We start from the raw sequence: 16,534 nt of genomic DNA, 5'->3' as shown, positions 1-16,534 counted from the left end.
TTTGCCCCTGTTGAAATTCCTCCAACACAACCATTGCAGCTTGTCAGGCAGTACAACCCTCCCTCTCCTCACCCCCTGTGCTGTTCTTGGGGTTCTCCAGACCTATGAGGAGCATGGGGGAGATGGGAGGAAGCCCCATTGCATAAGCAGAAACATTTGCACAAGGCTAAGTGGTGGGTCTGGTTACATGAATCCTAGCCAATGTATCTTGAAAAACACATGTTAGTGTGTCAGGTTATTGAGAATGTATAATCATGCATTGCTATACAGAAAGCCACAAATAAGGTGCATAGAGTCAAATGCCAATGATTTGCTTGACTAGAACTTTATTGATCAATTGGTATAGATATGTGGCAATCTACCAGGATGGCAAACACCAGGATGTCAAAGCCTCCTTCATTCTCTAGACCAGGGCTGTCCAGCTTCCAAGAGACTGCGATCTACTCCCACTATAAAAAAAATGACAGTGATCTACCCATTGGATTGACCAGAGTTCTTGAGCTTTTTTTGGGGGGGGGGGATGAGCCAAAGTTGTTGAGCTGCTTTTTTGGGGGTGGGGGTGGGGCATCAGGATCCCGCAATCGACCAGGATCGACCAGGACCAGGGACATCCCACGACCGACCTGTTGGAAAGGACTGCTCTAGACCATGCAGAAGTCCAATTGTACCATTGCTGCAAATATCTGAAATTGAACATGACTTAAAGTCAACATTCTTAATACAGCAACATTCACCATACAGAAGAAACTGAAGGACTGGACAGCTGTTGTTTCATTTCATGTCTGGGGCAGAAGTTCAAGCAAGGAATGGGAAACTTGTGGCCCTCCAGATAGTGCCCAGTACCTTATGACTTGGAGCTGCTTACCCATGGCTAATCAGTTCCTGTTGCTTGGCTCGGAGCCTGGAGATCCATGAGCCTCTCTCCTCAGTTCTCTGGTGCCTATCAAGAAAAGTTCAGCAGGGTTAACTTCTTCACTATTACCATCCTCCTCACCTCCCAGTAATCCTGTTGCATCTCTCTCCCTGCCTTTGTCTCCCTTCCCTCGGGGGGGGGGGGGTCCCTACCTTCCTCGCAGCCTCCCAAGGCCACACACCCACATCTTTTTAATGGAAGGTGGAAATGGCCACAGCAGTTATACTTTCTTGTGGGAACTTGTGCAAAATACATTGCAGGGGCCTGGCAGAACGTTTGTCACAGTATGGCATTGAATTCCACCCTCTGTCTGCTGGCACATGAGCTCTTCTAGACTGAGCAGCCCTAGAGCAGTTTCCTTGCATTGCGTTTGCATTTTAAAAAACCTCATCCACTTCTCTCCACATCACACTGGGACTTTCCCCCTCTCATGCTCACCACACAAGCTTGTTTTGAAAAATGCTCCCCACTTGCAATGTCCTCCAACACTTACCTTTCCCCCCCAAAACGGACGTAACCATTTGAGTGAAAAGTTCACCAAACACTTCAGAGGTACTGCCAAGCACACCGGCCAGATCTGTGAGGAATGCGCGTCCAGAAATTGCCCCTGGGTGCCATGGAAAAAATAATAATTAGTCCCTTCTGTGAATTGCTTCAAATGGCTTGATTCCCACACTGGACAGCCCTGCTCCCTCCCCACCCCAGCAATTGCCCCTTCAACTCCAAAAGCTTGAGATGAGATGTGGTGGGATGGGGGGTTGTTTCAGAAATATTATTTTTTAAATCTTTCACTATTTTCTTCCTTTGAGGTGCTGTCTCTGTCTCTAACGTTTCAGTAGTTGGCTCAGAGTCTGAGCTATAGAAGATTTCCCAGCCATTTGCAGGATTGCTTAGCACAAAAAGTGTCTGCTCACCTCCCCATGTATTACGCTGTTTTGTTTCTAGTTCATCTTACAGTGGACCTACTTTTTAGGATTTCCACACACATTAACATCAGTCACCAAGTTAGGCTCAGTGCCCTTCCCACCAGGGGTGTCAATCTGCTTACCAGGAGCGGAGCTGGATCGCGACTCTCGAGGAGCATTGCTGGAATCTAGACGAGATGGGTGTAAATGTTCTTTTTTAAATAATAAAAAAAGTTCACAGAAAGACAGCATTTCAGTGCATCTTTCTCCTAAAATACACGTTTGGGCAAATATATACATTTTTACAAGAAATTTCCCCTAATGCAATGCATTTGACTATGTTGTTTTCACTTGTCTGTGCATTTTCATTTTCACTTTCCCAGAATTTTGTACACATTTTTTGGTTGGAGAATGGCATTGCAAAACCTGGAGACGTGCAAATCTTAGAATTATAGAGTTGGAAGGGACCATGAGGCTCATCTAGCCCAACCTCCTGCAATGTGTGAATATTTTGCTCAATGGGGGGCTCAGACCCATGAACCTGAGTAAGCGTTTTGTGATCCATCAACTGAGCTATCCCAGAAGTGTGAATGTTGAAGGATAATTGAACTTCTGCTTGTATAAATTAGGCAGTTTCACATTAAAATGCAAACAAAATACAATTTCCCCCCATCTCTGGAAAAAAATCACCAGTGTTCAACTACCCATGATAAAATCCCTCAAGAGTTAGCTTGGAATTGACCCAGTGTCTATGAGCTATTTTAGCAAGCATTTGTAAAGAATTTGTGTGTGTGTTTTCTCTCCTGGGTTATAATATTAATGCATATACAGTGGTACCTCAGGTTACAGATGCTTCAGGTTACAGACTCTGCTAACCCAGAAATAGTACCTCAGGTTAAGAACTTTGCTTCAGGATGAGAACAGAAATTGTGCTCCGGCAGCGCAGCGCATAATACCTGAGCATTATGAGCTGGGCAGATTTGTGTTTCAAATCAGGTAATTAAAAACATTTGGCATGGTCACTAAACACAGAACTGTTTCTTTCATACTGGACACCTGTAGAGGTTTCTCACAGCAGGTCAGAAAACACCCCAAATAAGAAACACTTGCTGGGTGGCCCCTCTCTACTTACCCACAGCAACAAAAGCCCAAGTGGAAGTTGCCAGCAGGAGAAGGATCCAAAGAGTCTTCATTGCAGAAACACAGACAGCAGCCTCAATGTTTCTTGACACTCAAGATGCTGTGATGAAGCCAGAATACTGATTGACACTGAGCAGAGTACCTACACTGCTGACTTTATGTAAGTGACAGAAACCAATCAAAGGAGCTAGCAGAGAAATATTACGAGTTTAGTTGAGATATTGCATCATAATGATGTTAATTATGGAGAAAACAGTCAGTGTGTATAAATAAATACAGGATGCCCTGAGGATGAATGCCACCATTTACATAAACTGGAGTGGAGCCAGGACATGACAAATTGGCCATTATCCACAAATCTGGCTCCTGAAAGCCAAACATACCCTTCCAATTTGCTGATCCAAATCAAGATGCTTGGGGTGGTTTTTTTGCTCCCAAGCTTTCTCAAGAGCCAGCTGGCTCATGCCAGGGTGCTGGATCCAAAAATGGGACATTCTGGGATTTAATCAGAAGCTAGGGGTAGCTTTTGTAATTTCGGGATGTCCTTTTAAATTGGGGTGGTTGAGCAGGGATTAGAAGCCTGTGACCCTCCATATGTTATTGGACTCCAAATTGCATTGGCTCCAGTTAGCATGACCCACCGTAATGCATCTAAAGGGCCACAGATTCCCTATTCCTATTGTTGAATATGCCTTGGCTCCAGTTATTCTACCAAGCAGAGCATCAGGATTACCAGGGCAGTTGATGGGTGGTACTTTGCACCCAATTCCAGATTGGAGAGAAGATTTTCTTTCTTTCTTTGTGGTAAATCTGCAAGTCTTTAAAGTCCCACAAGACTCAGTTGTTTTTGTTCTAGCAGCCTTTCATAGTTACCCTGCAGGAATTTGTCACTGCAAGGCTGTAACGGTCATATTAACTGCCTCTTGTATATGCTAAGTGAATGAGAGCAATGCCACACTCCTATTTGGATTTAAGATTAAAATTTCCAGTTCCTGGATATAACAAAACAGTTCCTGGATATTTACCTGGAACTTAAATATATTTATGTTCCAGGTAAATAATTCCAGGTAAGCCTCAGCAATGTTGGCATGAATGGAGAAGGAGATGCCAGCTGTGGCTTCAATGCCTCCTGGGCCCTGCAAATCTTGCACCCTGATCCAACCTCACAGGGCTGTTATGGGGATTAAAGGAGAAGGAGGAGAACCATGTATGCCACCCTGGGCTCCTTGGAGAAAAAAGAGGGCTATAAATGCAATTCATAATGATAATCATAATCTACCATATACTTTGGAAAGTGGTTTCTCTTTCCATTTCGTTCTTTGTTCTTTATACTTTCAGGTCCCTCTCGAGATACCACCACCAAACTTTGCACAAGGGTTCCTGAGGTGGGGGTGGTGCTCTTCATTGATGTTTAGACTCTGGCTGCCATTTTGAATCAATATGGAAGACCCAAATGTGACTTTGGTGTGACTTTGCCTGCTTTTTGCCTGCTTTTTTAAACAACAACAACAACTTTTTTTTTTATTATAAAAAATCCTGGGCAGCACCAGGCACCTCCTACTGGTAATAATAATCCCACTCCTCAGTCACATTCTGAGAATTAAGATAGGTACATTTTCAAATGGGGATGCGGGAGGCACTGTGGTCTAAACCACTGAGCCTCTTGGGCTTGCCAATCAGAAGGTCTGCGGACAAATGCAGGGTCCCTCGGCCTGTAAAGTGAAATAATCACTGCAACCCCAGAGTTGTCTGCGACTGGACTTAACTGTCAGGGGTCCCTTACCTCTTTTTTTTCCTTTTTTCCTTTTTCTTTTTTACATTTTCAAACATCTATTTGCAGGTATTGGAGTTAGACATATTTTTCCTTTAAGTGAAATACGATATTTTCAAGGAGCCTGAATTCTCCACAAACATCAAACCACATTTGTGCCACGTTGTCTAGAAGCCATACATTTGCTTTCACACCCTTTGAGAAGCCTAAAGTGAGGTGCATCAGGAGAAGATACCACCGTCCACGCCTCAGCCAGGATTTGCCAGAGGCAGAAAGAAGAAAGCCAAAATCCCTTTTCTGAGTAAACAGATTAGAAAGCCTTGGTACAGCAATTAATTTCCTTGCCTCTCCCTTTATCTAGAAGACCAATTAACATTGTGTCTATTCTCATGTGCCACAAGTGCTGTGTGCCATCTTAATTCTTCTGTTTGCATATTTATCCAATTGTTATCTGTCCAATTTATATGTCCAATTGTTTCATCACCAGGATCCTGATTTCCTCCACGATTCCACTCCCCACTACCCAACCATTTTCATTGGCGTTTCCTTCCTTCATAAGCCAGTGAGAGTGGATCAGACCACAACATTCCTCGGCTTCTTTAGGCTGCCCTGAATTCCTGAAAACCTCCCAAGTCATTCATGACCATGAAGATGATATGGGGACTCCTGCTGGTTTGCGCTCTAGTGTCTGGAGGTATGTAATTCTCTCTTTTTTTTAAATGATATTTATTAAGATTTTCAAAAATACGGAAAGTAAAGATTAAAGTACATTCAAAGCCTTATTTTCATACATCCACTTTCCGGGACTCCCCCCTTCCCCCACCCCTACCGTATTCCCCTTTCATATTGTTGGCTCCACAAGCTCTCAGTTCTAATTTGAAACTTAATTTGTTTAGACCATTATTCGAATTTAAAATTTATACACTCCTCATCAATACCCTTAATAAAAGACAAAAATTCTCTCCCCAGGGCCCACCCCATTTTCATTCCACAATTTCCCTTTTTTTTAATGATAAAGACACCCCACACAATAGAAATATAAAAAATAAGAAATAAAAAGTATAATAGATGAAAAAAAAGCTCATTCAGAAGAAAAAGTTGACAAGCCTTTGGATTTTAGTTCTCCCCCCCCCTGTCCCCGGTTTAATTTCCCCCTGACCACCAAACCATATTATCTGCCTGGAATTCTTAAAGTCCATAAATCACCTATTTCCCCCAATTCCTTGCTAGCTTTTTCTTTTTATAATTATTTTTTAAAACATTTAACTTCAAATCTTTAATAAAACTCCCCCCATTGTTCTTTCCAAGTTGTAGTCCAGTTTCCTCTTGTTCCGCTGCTGAAACGTTCTAATTCAGAAGCTTAGTAACTCTACAGGGATTATTATTATTCAGGAACGAAAACTTGCGTTCAGTCCCTTCCTTTCTTCAATAGAAAATTCTATTGTCTCCTTTAGCTAAACACCCTGTAGACAAAATATTATTTCCGTTTTGCAGCTTTCCCAGAAGATAACCAGTCCTGTAAAATTCCAATGGTATTTTTCCACTTGCGACCATCTTTGTAATGTCCCAAAACTCCTCTAGGGGGATTGTTGTAACTTTGTTTTCTCTAGTCCAAAAGTCCGATTGTTATCCATGATTTCGCCATTTTGTATCCAAGTTTTAACGAGTTATAGCAAATTGTAACAAATTTAACCAGGAAAGTTCGCATAATAAAATCCTCTCTGCTTTCCGACTTTGACAGCTACTTTGACAGCTGTCAAAATCTCCGACTCTTTTCACCAGGCTCTCTCTTCAATCACCCCGGTTCCCAGGGGGGGGGGGTTACGTTTCTTCTCCCTCGATTCTTCCTCCAGCACAGTTCTTATAGTTCCCCATCGTGGAATTCTTAGTTTTAATCAGCAATACACATCTTTTTGGACCTTGGTTTCCCCGTCCTTGTTTTGGAAGGTTTACAATAGGGGAGGGGACTGACTTCCTTTTTGGATCCCCCCCCGCTCGTGTCCAATCCGAAAAAAAAATTCTTTTTTTTTTCTCCTTTTAAACCCGGTTTCCAAATTACTCACGGGTTGTTGTTAAGAAGTCCGAATTTTCAATGGAAGAAGTCAGCGCTCTCCGCCGGATGGCATGCGGCTGCGCTCGGCAGGGATAGCAGAGGACTCAAAGCACCACGCTTCTCCCCGGCACCCGATCCGTAGCCTTTAAAAAGGCTCCTTCACGAGTCGGGAGGGCGCTAGCGGTGCCAGCCGAGTCTCCATGTCCACGGCCTCCGTGGCCGTGGTTTTTAAGGGTCCCCGCATCGCCGGTGCGGTAGGACCCAGCCCCTGCCGAGCAGGCTCCCTCCGGAGCTCAGAGGGAGTCCGCCATTCGGCGATGGCGCCAACCCGGAAGTCCTGGAGGTATGTAATTCTCAATGGCCCAGTGTGTTTCCCTCCTCCTTGGGGCGAATTCCATAAATAAAGGATGGAATTCATACCCCCCCCAAGTGATAGCTATGATGCACAAGCTAAGGTGGCTCCAATAATGGTTTCAGACAGTGATGGGGAACCTGTACTCCTCCAGATGTTTTTGGACAGCAATCCCCATCAGCCTCAGCTAGTATAGAGATGAATGACAGGAGCCATAGTGCAACATATATGAAGGGCCGCATCCCTGGTTTAGGCAAATTCAATGAGGATACATCTGCTGACATCTATGAAGTTACCAATGATAAGAAAATAGAACTTCCAGGAGCATAAGTAGTTTACAGCTGAGGACTGCACACTGGCCATAAACTACAGAAGAGGGTTAAGGCCTTTCTTGTTTGTTTATGGACTTCTTGGAAGCACTGGCTGGCCAAAGTTAGAAAAAGGATGTTGGACTAGATGGACCTTTGGTAAGATCCAGCAGAATTCTTCTTATTTCAATGAGCTGTGTTCACATCAGCTAGGCATGCAAAGGTTTGAATGACACAGAGGAAAATGCTAGTTTCAACAAGTGAGCATTTAGCATTATTCAGGATAATAGTTGTGAGATCTTCTGTCCTCATTCTAGAGACATCACCTCCTCCCAGCACTGAGTTGACTCCCAGCACTGGTAAGTGTTGAACATTTTAAGCATGTGCACTTGAGCCTTTTGAATAATTTGCCCAGTAGAATATTCCTTGGGACAATGTGACTGTAGTAACTGCGTTAAGAGGGCAGCAGAATGCCATGGCGGATCCAGATTCTAGGGCACTTGTATATCTAGATCATCACCATAGAGTCATCCAGGCAGAGTTATTCTTTATTTTCTGCATAGGCAGTCATAGCAGACTCACTTTATAATCATCAGACTGCCTGCACAGTAGCCACTCTAAAGTGAGAGGGGAAACAAAAGAAGTCCCGATTCACATAAGAAAGGGTGGCACATCTGCCAAGCCTGATTTATACATGAGGATACATCTGTTTGGAAAACTTGAGTAGGATCCCACATGGCCAGCTGCCTGTGGAATATGGGTCACTGCTACACAGTCCATGAGAAGCATCAGGATGCCATCATGTAGGCACTCAGGCTACAGATACCTGGCATGCAGAAGTTGGTGTTGGCTGATTTAAGCATGACGTTCACTGTCCATCTGAATAAAGGGGTGTGTGTGTGTGTGTGTGTGTGTGTGTGTTTACACATCTAGCATTGTATTTAAATCAGACAGTGCTAAAAAAAATCCCAGGCAGATGGTGCTCCCAACCTACAACATCACCCCCACCCTAAATGCTTAATATATCTTCACAGACTATTCCTACAAGTGGTGAACATCAGAGGATCAGAAGGAGATTTTGCCTTTATGTTTTATTAATGCTAAGCTTGAAGACTTCTTCTTTGATGGCTTTCATTTTGGGTGAGACAGGGTTGACTAGTAAATTGTGGCTTTGCAAATTTATAAATTTATACAACCACCTGTCTGTGTGTGAGAGAGAGAGAGATGGAGAGAGAAATCCTGACAGGTTTGTAGTTCATGTTCTCTGAAAAGAGATCTCATGCATTGATCTTAAAGACATTTGCCCCAGTCCAACTTGGTTAGTACACACATTGCCCTCTTACTTAATGTGGTTTTCTGTGTTGCACCTTGGCCTGCTGTCATGAGGCTCATCCAGAGTTCTGTGTCTGAGAGGGGTTCTTTTTGTCCCAGTGCTTTCCCCAGGAAAACCTGCACTTTACCACTGAATTGGAGCAAACAGCAATCTGGTTTGCCATTATTTGTTCTAATTCATTGCTAAATGTGGGTTTTCCTGGGGAAAGCACTGGGATAAAAAAACCCAAACCACTTCAACACAGAGCTTTAAAGCACAGATCAGTGACTGGAAAGTGCAGCTCATGGTGACTGTGATAGATCTAGTCCATCCACATAATATGTAATAAAAATCCTGCACATGTAGAATTTTCCAGACAGATGGCACTCTCTAGTGTATGACACTGGCCATTTAATGGAGGTTGGGAGGAAATTAAAGAATACTTTTTGCAGGATAGATTCAAATATTGAACTGTGTATTGTTCTGTGTTTTGGAGGAATTCTGTTTCATACTGCCATGTCCTCTTATCCACAGCAGATTCTGCAGGAGTGAGCACCACCAGTGACAGTGAGTTATTCTTGGTCCAGCAATTTCAGGAAGTATCTCAAAGTCGAAGTCAAAGTTTATTTGTTGTTGCAACCATCCTGTTTTTTCCCCCCTTCAATTTTTTAAATTAGTTTTCCACATTTATAACAAACTTATCAACAAACATAAAAAGAAACCATCAAACAAACAAACAAACATATACCCTAACTGTAATAGTTCCACTTTTGTAAACATTGTTAGGTGACTTCCTCAAATCCCCCCGGCTGAGTTTCCATATAAATCATTGTAGCAGTTTTCCTAAACTAATTTCACATAAAATTTACTTAACCAATTTACATCTTTCTTTCTTTTCTTTTTAACTTTTAACATAGTATTCTAGAACATCACATATTTAAATCCTAGGCCTACCTGATACTCGCAAGTCATTCTATTTAAATTTTCTTAACATATTTAGCTAAATAATCTTTTAATTTCTTCCATTCCTCTTGGTATTCCTCATCCTTCTGGTCGCGGACTCTTCCTGTCAGGTCAGCTAGCTCCCAAAAGTCCATCATCTTCATCTGCCATTCCTCCACTGTTGGTACTTCTTGTAGTTTCCAATTTTTGGCCAACAAAATTCTAGCTGCAGTTGTGGCATACAAAAATAATCTGACATCTTTCTTGGGCAATTCCAAACCTATTATTCCAAGTATAAAGGCTTCTGGTTTCTTAATAAATGAATATTTCAACATTTTTTTCAATTCATTATGAATCTTTCCCCAGAAGTCTTTCACCTTGGGACACAGTTACAGATAGGTAGCCGTGTTGGTCTGCCATAGTCAAAATAAAAAAAATCCTTCCAGTAGCACCTTTAAGACCAACTAAGTTAGTTCTTTGTATGAGCTTTCGTGTGCAAGCACACTTCTTCAGATACACTGAAACAGAAGTTGCCAGATCCTTCTATATGGGGAGGGGTATTACTCAGAAGGGTGGTGGGAATGGGAGATTGGCAGATAGCTGAGATGAGCCTGCTGACGACTCTTAACGACTGTAATAGGTCTTACAGGAAAAGGCAAGGGGTGAGAAGGTGAGAAATTTCTCTGGATATCTATAAATAGTCGATTCTCAAAAATGATTGATTTGTATCTGAAAAAATGTGAAGTCTTTTTCAGTTAGATTTCAGTTAGATTTCTGACTCTCCATATGTCTGACAGATCAAATTTGTCAGTTATATATATAAAAAATCTTAGGTAATCTGCCGGCATTCAGTATTTTTTGTCTCTGTCTCCTATCCATTAAAGTAGATGCAACTCCATTCAAATCTCCCATTGGAATTAATTTGTAATCCAAATGATCCATAAGCCTTGTTTCCAAATTCTTAAAGAATTCTGCCTTGCCATCATTAGGTGCATAAATTCCCAATAACAAGTATTTTCCCCCTTGTGCTGTAATTTCTACTGCTATGTATCTTCCCTCCTCATCTTTGAAAATCAATTTTGGATTCCATTTTTCTTTGACACTGGCCATTTAATGGAGGTTGGGAGGAAATTAAAGAATACTTTTTGCAGGAAAAATTCAAATATTGAACTGTGTATTATTCTGTGTATTGGAGGAATTCTGTTTCATACTGCCATGTCCTCTTATCCACAGCAGATTCTGCAGGAGTGAGCACCACCAGTGACAGTGAGTTATTCTTGGTCCAGCAATTTCAAAGTATCTCAAAGTTGAAGTCAAAGTTTATTTGTTGTTGCAACCATCCTGGTTATTTTAAACAAAAAGGGAATATAAGTATTCTATGGATATTGTGCAGAATATGCATAGATACACTGTTAAATACAGTGGTAACCAATTTATACATCTATACTTTGAAATGCAGACCTACACAAATACATTTCTATATTACATCATTGATCAGATTTTATAGTTTGCCATATTGTCTTTAATGCACATTCTTAGTTTTGGGGATGCAACAATGAATCTCGCCATGTTGTCTGTCTCAAACTTATCAGAGCCAGACGGCAAATATGTGACCTTCAATTGATAGTCCACATCAGGCATCTTACACAATAGTTCACAAATGTACTTAGGTTTCAGCTCAGAATACATAGGACAGTAAGTACTTAACAGTATAGGTCTTCTGTTGCTTGAGTGCCACGTAGAGAAAGTCTCTTTTCTACTAGAATTTTCCTGCAGCAACCATCTAAATACTCTGAGGGCATTGTCTGAAAACTCAGAGCCACAAATGCCTTCCTAAGTGAACAGATTGGTAAATCATATAGATAGTTCTCAAAATGATGTTTTACTTTAATTAAATACAATTGTGGAGAGAACAATGATTCATGGATTGCCTAATATCTTGTGTGTAAAAAACCTTCAGCTTTTCCTTCACAGTTCCGGAAGTCCATTCAACTTCCAAAACATTCAAAAACCAAAGTGTGGCTTCCAAAAATAGTTCTCAGACTGGAACAGCCACTTCTGGGTTTGTGACATTCAGGAGCCAAAACATTTGACTCACAAGGCGTTCAACTTCCAAGGCACGACTGTATATGCTTACAAATGTGCTCTAAGTAACAGTTCTTAAGAGCCTGAGGAATTACAGTTGTACCTTGGTTTTCAAACGCCTTTTTGAGTCAAATGTTTTGGCTCCCAAACATTGCAAACCTGGAAGTGACTGTTCTGATTTGCGAACTATTTTTGGAAGCTGAACATCCAACAGGGCTTCTGTGGCTTCTGACTGGCTGCAGCAGCTTCCTGCAGCCAATCAAAAGCCACGCTTTGGTTTTCGAATGTTTTGGAAGTCGAATGGCGGTGCTTTCTAGCATACTGCATAACATCTGCCATTCTAAACACTTAGCTGCAAACTCAGCTGTGGGCGTAAAATAATTGCGTGTTTCTTTTATTGGAAGTTGGGGGAAATGGAATAGTATTCTTCAGAACTGAAGAATTCTTGCAGGAATGGTTGAAGTTTTGCCCTCTGTGTCTGGGTATTAGAGGAATTCTGTTTCATGTTGCCATGCCTTCTTATTTACAGCGATTTCTGCAGAAGCGAGCACCGCCAGTGACGGTGAGTTCTTCTTGGTCCAGCAATTTAAGCAAGTATCTGAATCATAGCACACAACTTATCCACAGCAACATGGTGATAGGGGAATGATTTGCTTTCCCTTTCCCAGATAACAACTCTCCCTCCACTTCTGGTACAACTTCCCCTCCTCCTACAACTAATGTGTATCATAAGCCTGTGGAGCGATTTACTTTTATGACAGCGATGGGGAACCAGTGGCCCTCCAGATGTTGGTGCACTCCAACTCCCAGCAGTCCCAGCTAGCATGGCTACTGCTCAGGATGATGGATGTTATTCACCATTCCTACTTTATTAGTGCTGTGTTCATGGATCTGTATGGCTGGCTATGGTATTTGTATTCTGGAAATATGTTATCATGGGGATCCATTTTGACTTTTTGATTTTATAATAGCACACCATCTCCCCAAAACAAGTTGCTAGTTCATGCTTTGTGAATTGTTCTTAGGCTGCAATGCTATGACTCTAACCTGGAATAACTCCCTTTGAGCATAGTGAGGTTAATTCTGAATATCTGTGCAATGAGCATGTTCTGCACAAGTTACCCCAATCCTGCATGGGGAAAGTATGTTCTCTTTGTGCATGGCAGGTTGCACAAGATGAGAATATTGCACAGTCAGCACCATGGTGACGTTGCTCATTGAGGTCCACCAGCAATAGCAGTGAAAGAGGATTTGCATAATGAACTTTGATATTTCCCATCATCTGCTTGGGGAGGGTAGGACTCGGTCTCCTTTCCAATCAACTGGCTGCAGCTACCATCTGCTTTGTACCCACTGTTATAAATATGATTTGGTGACTTGGTGTGATGGTTGGCCATGTGTATGACAGGCAAGATTCCATTCTGATCACACTTTGAAAAATGGGTCACTGCATGATTCATGTTGCCTTGGGTCCAAAGCAGAACATTGCTTCAGAAATCCAGTGCTTCATATGTCTCCACAGCGAATAACACAAAGCAATGAACAAATGGGCTAGAACTTTTTTTTTTTACAGAATTGGAAGACCAGCCCACAGAAGCGGTGCTCATATATAATGTGAACATATAACATTGTGCCAATAGTAGTGCAACATTTGGATTAGTGCTAGTAACATTTGATCTGTTGTCTGGGGAGCTGACACACACACACAGAGGTACAAAGGAAGGAATGCCTCCAGTATCAGAGGCAGCCTGCCTCAGAATGCCAGTTGCTGGGAATCACAAGGGGCAAGAAGGCTTGTGTCCTGCTTGCAAGCTGCCCAGGAGTGTCTGGTTGGTCACTAGGAGAACAGGATCCAGCAGGCTCTTCTTATGTTCTTAAGAAAGAAAAACCAGAGAAGGTGTGGCTCACGAGCTCTCATTTTCCTCCCAATCCAGAGACCACCCATGGCCGTCAGAAAGCTTTTCTTCCAGCTTTGTTTGACATCTTTGCAAAAGGTTTGGAATCAGTTGGTGCTATGAAGAACAAGTGGACTTTGTCATTTTGGGGAAAGTAAGAAAATGGTGAGTTTAAGAAGAGAGTAAAGAGAAAATGAAAAGAGATGGGCGTTGGAGAGAGGCGATGCAGGGCAGGGGATCTAAAGTAGATATAGCTGCCAGGGCATAAATACTCAAAGGGGAGAGTCCTGAAAATGTTGAGGTTAATGACAACTGGTGACATTTCATGCATTGTCTCAGCCCGTCTCTACTTGCCTTCAATTTATGAAGTCGGTCTACAATGCACCGCTGTAGGTTTGACAGGGCTGTGTTTACAGTGAGCAGTTTTGTGCATGTGGTACCACTGTTTTAAAGGAAGAACAGGCAGTGGCACAGGGTGTTAACCATGGAATGCTAACAAAAGCTCCACTTTCCGTTTTAACACAGATAGAGGCTAGTTACATTCAGTAAGTATCAGGCGAATCCATTATTTCCTTTTCATTCATAGCTAGCTCTGCTAATCAATGCAGATCAGTAGTGTGGCCTTTTCGCCATCAGAAACGAGGAAGTATGAACTATCCAATTTCAAATAAGCATAACAATGTAAGGTGATTCCTGTATTTCTTCCCAATAGACATAAAATGGCTTGAGGATGTCAATGCTACATTTCATTCTATCCATGCCCTGAATGGTAGGGAATTAAAGTCAGACTTTACATGTTCACTTCAAAGGAGAAAGCATTGGAAATTTATGATGTTTTTGGAAGAGGGAAATAAAACAAATTTGGACATAGAAACAGTGGCATAGCATGGGGGGGGGGATGCCAGAACAATGGCCCTGGGCACATTTTTTAAGGGGGTGCAGTGCTGTGCATTTGGCTTCTCATGCTTTCCTGCCAGCCCTAGGCTGCTCACATAGTGGTGCAGGGTTGGCAGGGTGGCCTGAGAAGGACGCTTTGAGAGACTGGGATCAAAGGGCACATGGCTGTTGTGTCCTCCTCACCTCGCCTGTGGGCATCAGGGGGATTTGCCCACCAGGGGCTGCATTGACTGGCCAGGCTCCCTGCGTAGATGGGCAGGAAGTGGTGTGTGGCCCCGCTTGGCTCCGGGGAGGGGCGGTTGCAGCAGTGGTGAGGGCTGGGCTGGCATTGTGGGTTCCATTCACTATCAGCACTCTGTCCCCCTGCTGTGTGCACACATGTGCAGGCCCCCAGGCACCAGCAAACCACTACACCACTGCACAGAGAACTCCCAGACTGGTTGTTTGTTGAGCATCCATCCTTAATTGTTCACACAATATTTGCATCCAGGGCTTGTTATGCCATGCAGTTCTCTATCATTTTTCTTACTGCAAAAAGTCTGATAAGAAAAGTGAGAATGTGTGGAGGTAACAACCACTAGATGGTGATGTTGTACAATCTCATAAGAATTTTGCACAAACAAATCAAGAACAGACACTCACTAATCAGCCTTCTGGAAGCACCCATCACCTGCCAATCAGAGGACGCAGCCATTACTTACAGACTAATTCTAAGCAAATTTACTTGGAAGTAAATCTCTGTAACCAAACCTCAATAGCTGCTTTTTCTAAGGAAAAGCAGTAAGGAGGAGGTGGCTTGGAGCAGAGACCTGTGGGGTGCCCATAATGTGCTTAAGCCATTCCTTCCCTGCACATTGCTCTTCTAGTGCACCTCTTCCATAATTGGGCTTTCATTACCTGACGCTAGTTTAGAAGCAAACTTCTGGGATTCTTAAAAAGTTGCCTCCAAGGGACAGCCCCTGAGTTTTTTGTTTTCTTTTAAAGGTTAATTCGAACTCATCTCAGCTCTGCATGGACGCTCACTGGCCTTGATCTGGCTCTTGGCTCCAACTGCTCCAACTTTAAAATCTCTTTCTGTTTCAGAAATTGTATCCATCCTGTAACACACCACCTGTGGCCACATAGTGGTCCCATTATAAGAAAAGCAAGGGAATAGCCTGATTCCAGTGATATAAGGTTGTGTGTTGTCACCATCTCACCATTCAGAGGAAATAAACTCAAGCATTGACTAAACAACTACATTTGATCCATGATTCAAGCAGTGTGTGCTTTGTGTCTTCTGCACTGTGCAAAATACAAATCATAGAGTCGCTGGCTCAGATGAGCTTTTAGATAAGGTTTAGCATGTAGTTGAGAGCTAAAATAAAAATGTGAAATCTGGAGACTTTTTGAGTGGGTCCATGTTTCAGAAATTTGACCTCAAACTTTCACATCCTCATTTTTGAGTCAAAACTGTTTAACAATGGCATAGAGTTAATGCAAAATCTGTAAGGAGTAAAGACCACTGCTGTATCGTCTCCCATTAAGTTGCCCTCTTTGAACATTGTACCACTTAATACTGCACTGCTTCCATCCCCAAAATGTGCATGCTGACACCCTACAAATCTACTAAGTTAAACTTACTATGAAATCTTTCATCCATATTGGGGCAATACCTTTATTAGCCCAACCAAAATATCACAAAACAGTAAGATGATACAGAAACTCATTAAAAAAGGAAGGGGGAGAGGAAAAAAAAGACTGTGGGCTGCAGGACTCTAAGGCAGCATCTTCATTCATCAGAATCAGCTGCCACTCAGATCAGGAGCTTCCTGGACTAACATTGACTGAGTCTGGATGGAGTTTGCAATGATGCTCAGAGGTATTTTTTGTGTGGCCAGGATGCTGAACTAGATGAACCTTTGGTCTGATCCAAAAGGGCTCTTTTATATCATACCCTCCCCACCATTTTTCTAATAGGA

At 42.4% G+C, this 16,534-nt stretch overlaps 2 long non-coding RNA genes across 5 annotated transcripts; one reads left to right on the top strand and one right to left on the bottom strand.

Annotated features, from left to right (window-relative positions):
- Positions 1-290: 290 nt before the first annotated feature.
- Positions 291-3,177, bottom strand: LOC308468579. Of its 2 annotated transcripts, XR_013981721.1 has the most exons (5): positions 2,951-3,177; positions 1,962-2,006; positions 1,401-1,520; positions 866-933; positions 291-683 (listed from the first exon to the last, which is right to left on the bottom strand). It is a non-coding gene; the product is annotated as an uncharacterized lncRNA (long non-coding RNA). The 2 variants fall into 2 exon arrangements; XR_013981722.1 differs by lacking the exons at positions 1,401-1,520; positions 1,962-2,006; positions 2,951-3,177 and adding an exon at positions 1,066-1,389 and having other exon boundaries at positions 866-1,019.
- A 2,052-nt stretch (positions 3,178-5,229) lies between these two features.
- On the top strand, positions 5,230-15,955 carry LOC308468530. 3 transcript variants are annotated; one of them, XR_013981700.1, is made up of 7 exons: positions 5,230-5,423; positions 7,760-7,801; positions 8,477-8,582; positions 9,289-9,321; positions 12,311-12,343; positions 13,716-13,841; positions 15,657-15,955. It is a non-coding gene; the product is annotated as an uncharacterized lncRNA (long non-coding RNA). The 3 variants fall into 3 exon arrangements; XR_013981701.1 differs by lacking the exon at positions 8,477-8,582 and having other exon boundaries at positions 5,233-5,423; XR_013981702.1 differs by lacking the exons at positions 5,230-5,423; positions 7,760-7,801; positions 8,477-8,582; positions 9,289-9,321 and adding an exon at positions 10,545-10,962.
- Positions 15,956-16,534: the final 579 nt, after the last annotated feature.

This window comes from Podarcis pityusensis (genome assembly GCF_964106645.2).
Source record: "Podarcis pityusensis genome assembly, chromosome: 2".
NCBI classification, from domain to species: Eukaryota; Metazoa; Chordata; class Lepidosauria; order Squamata; family Lacertidae; genus Podarcis; species Podarcis pityusensis.
This window is presented reverse-complemented; position numbering and strand designations above follow the sequence as displayed.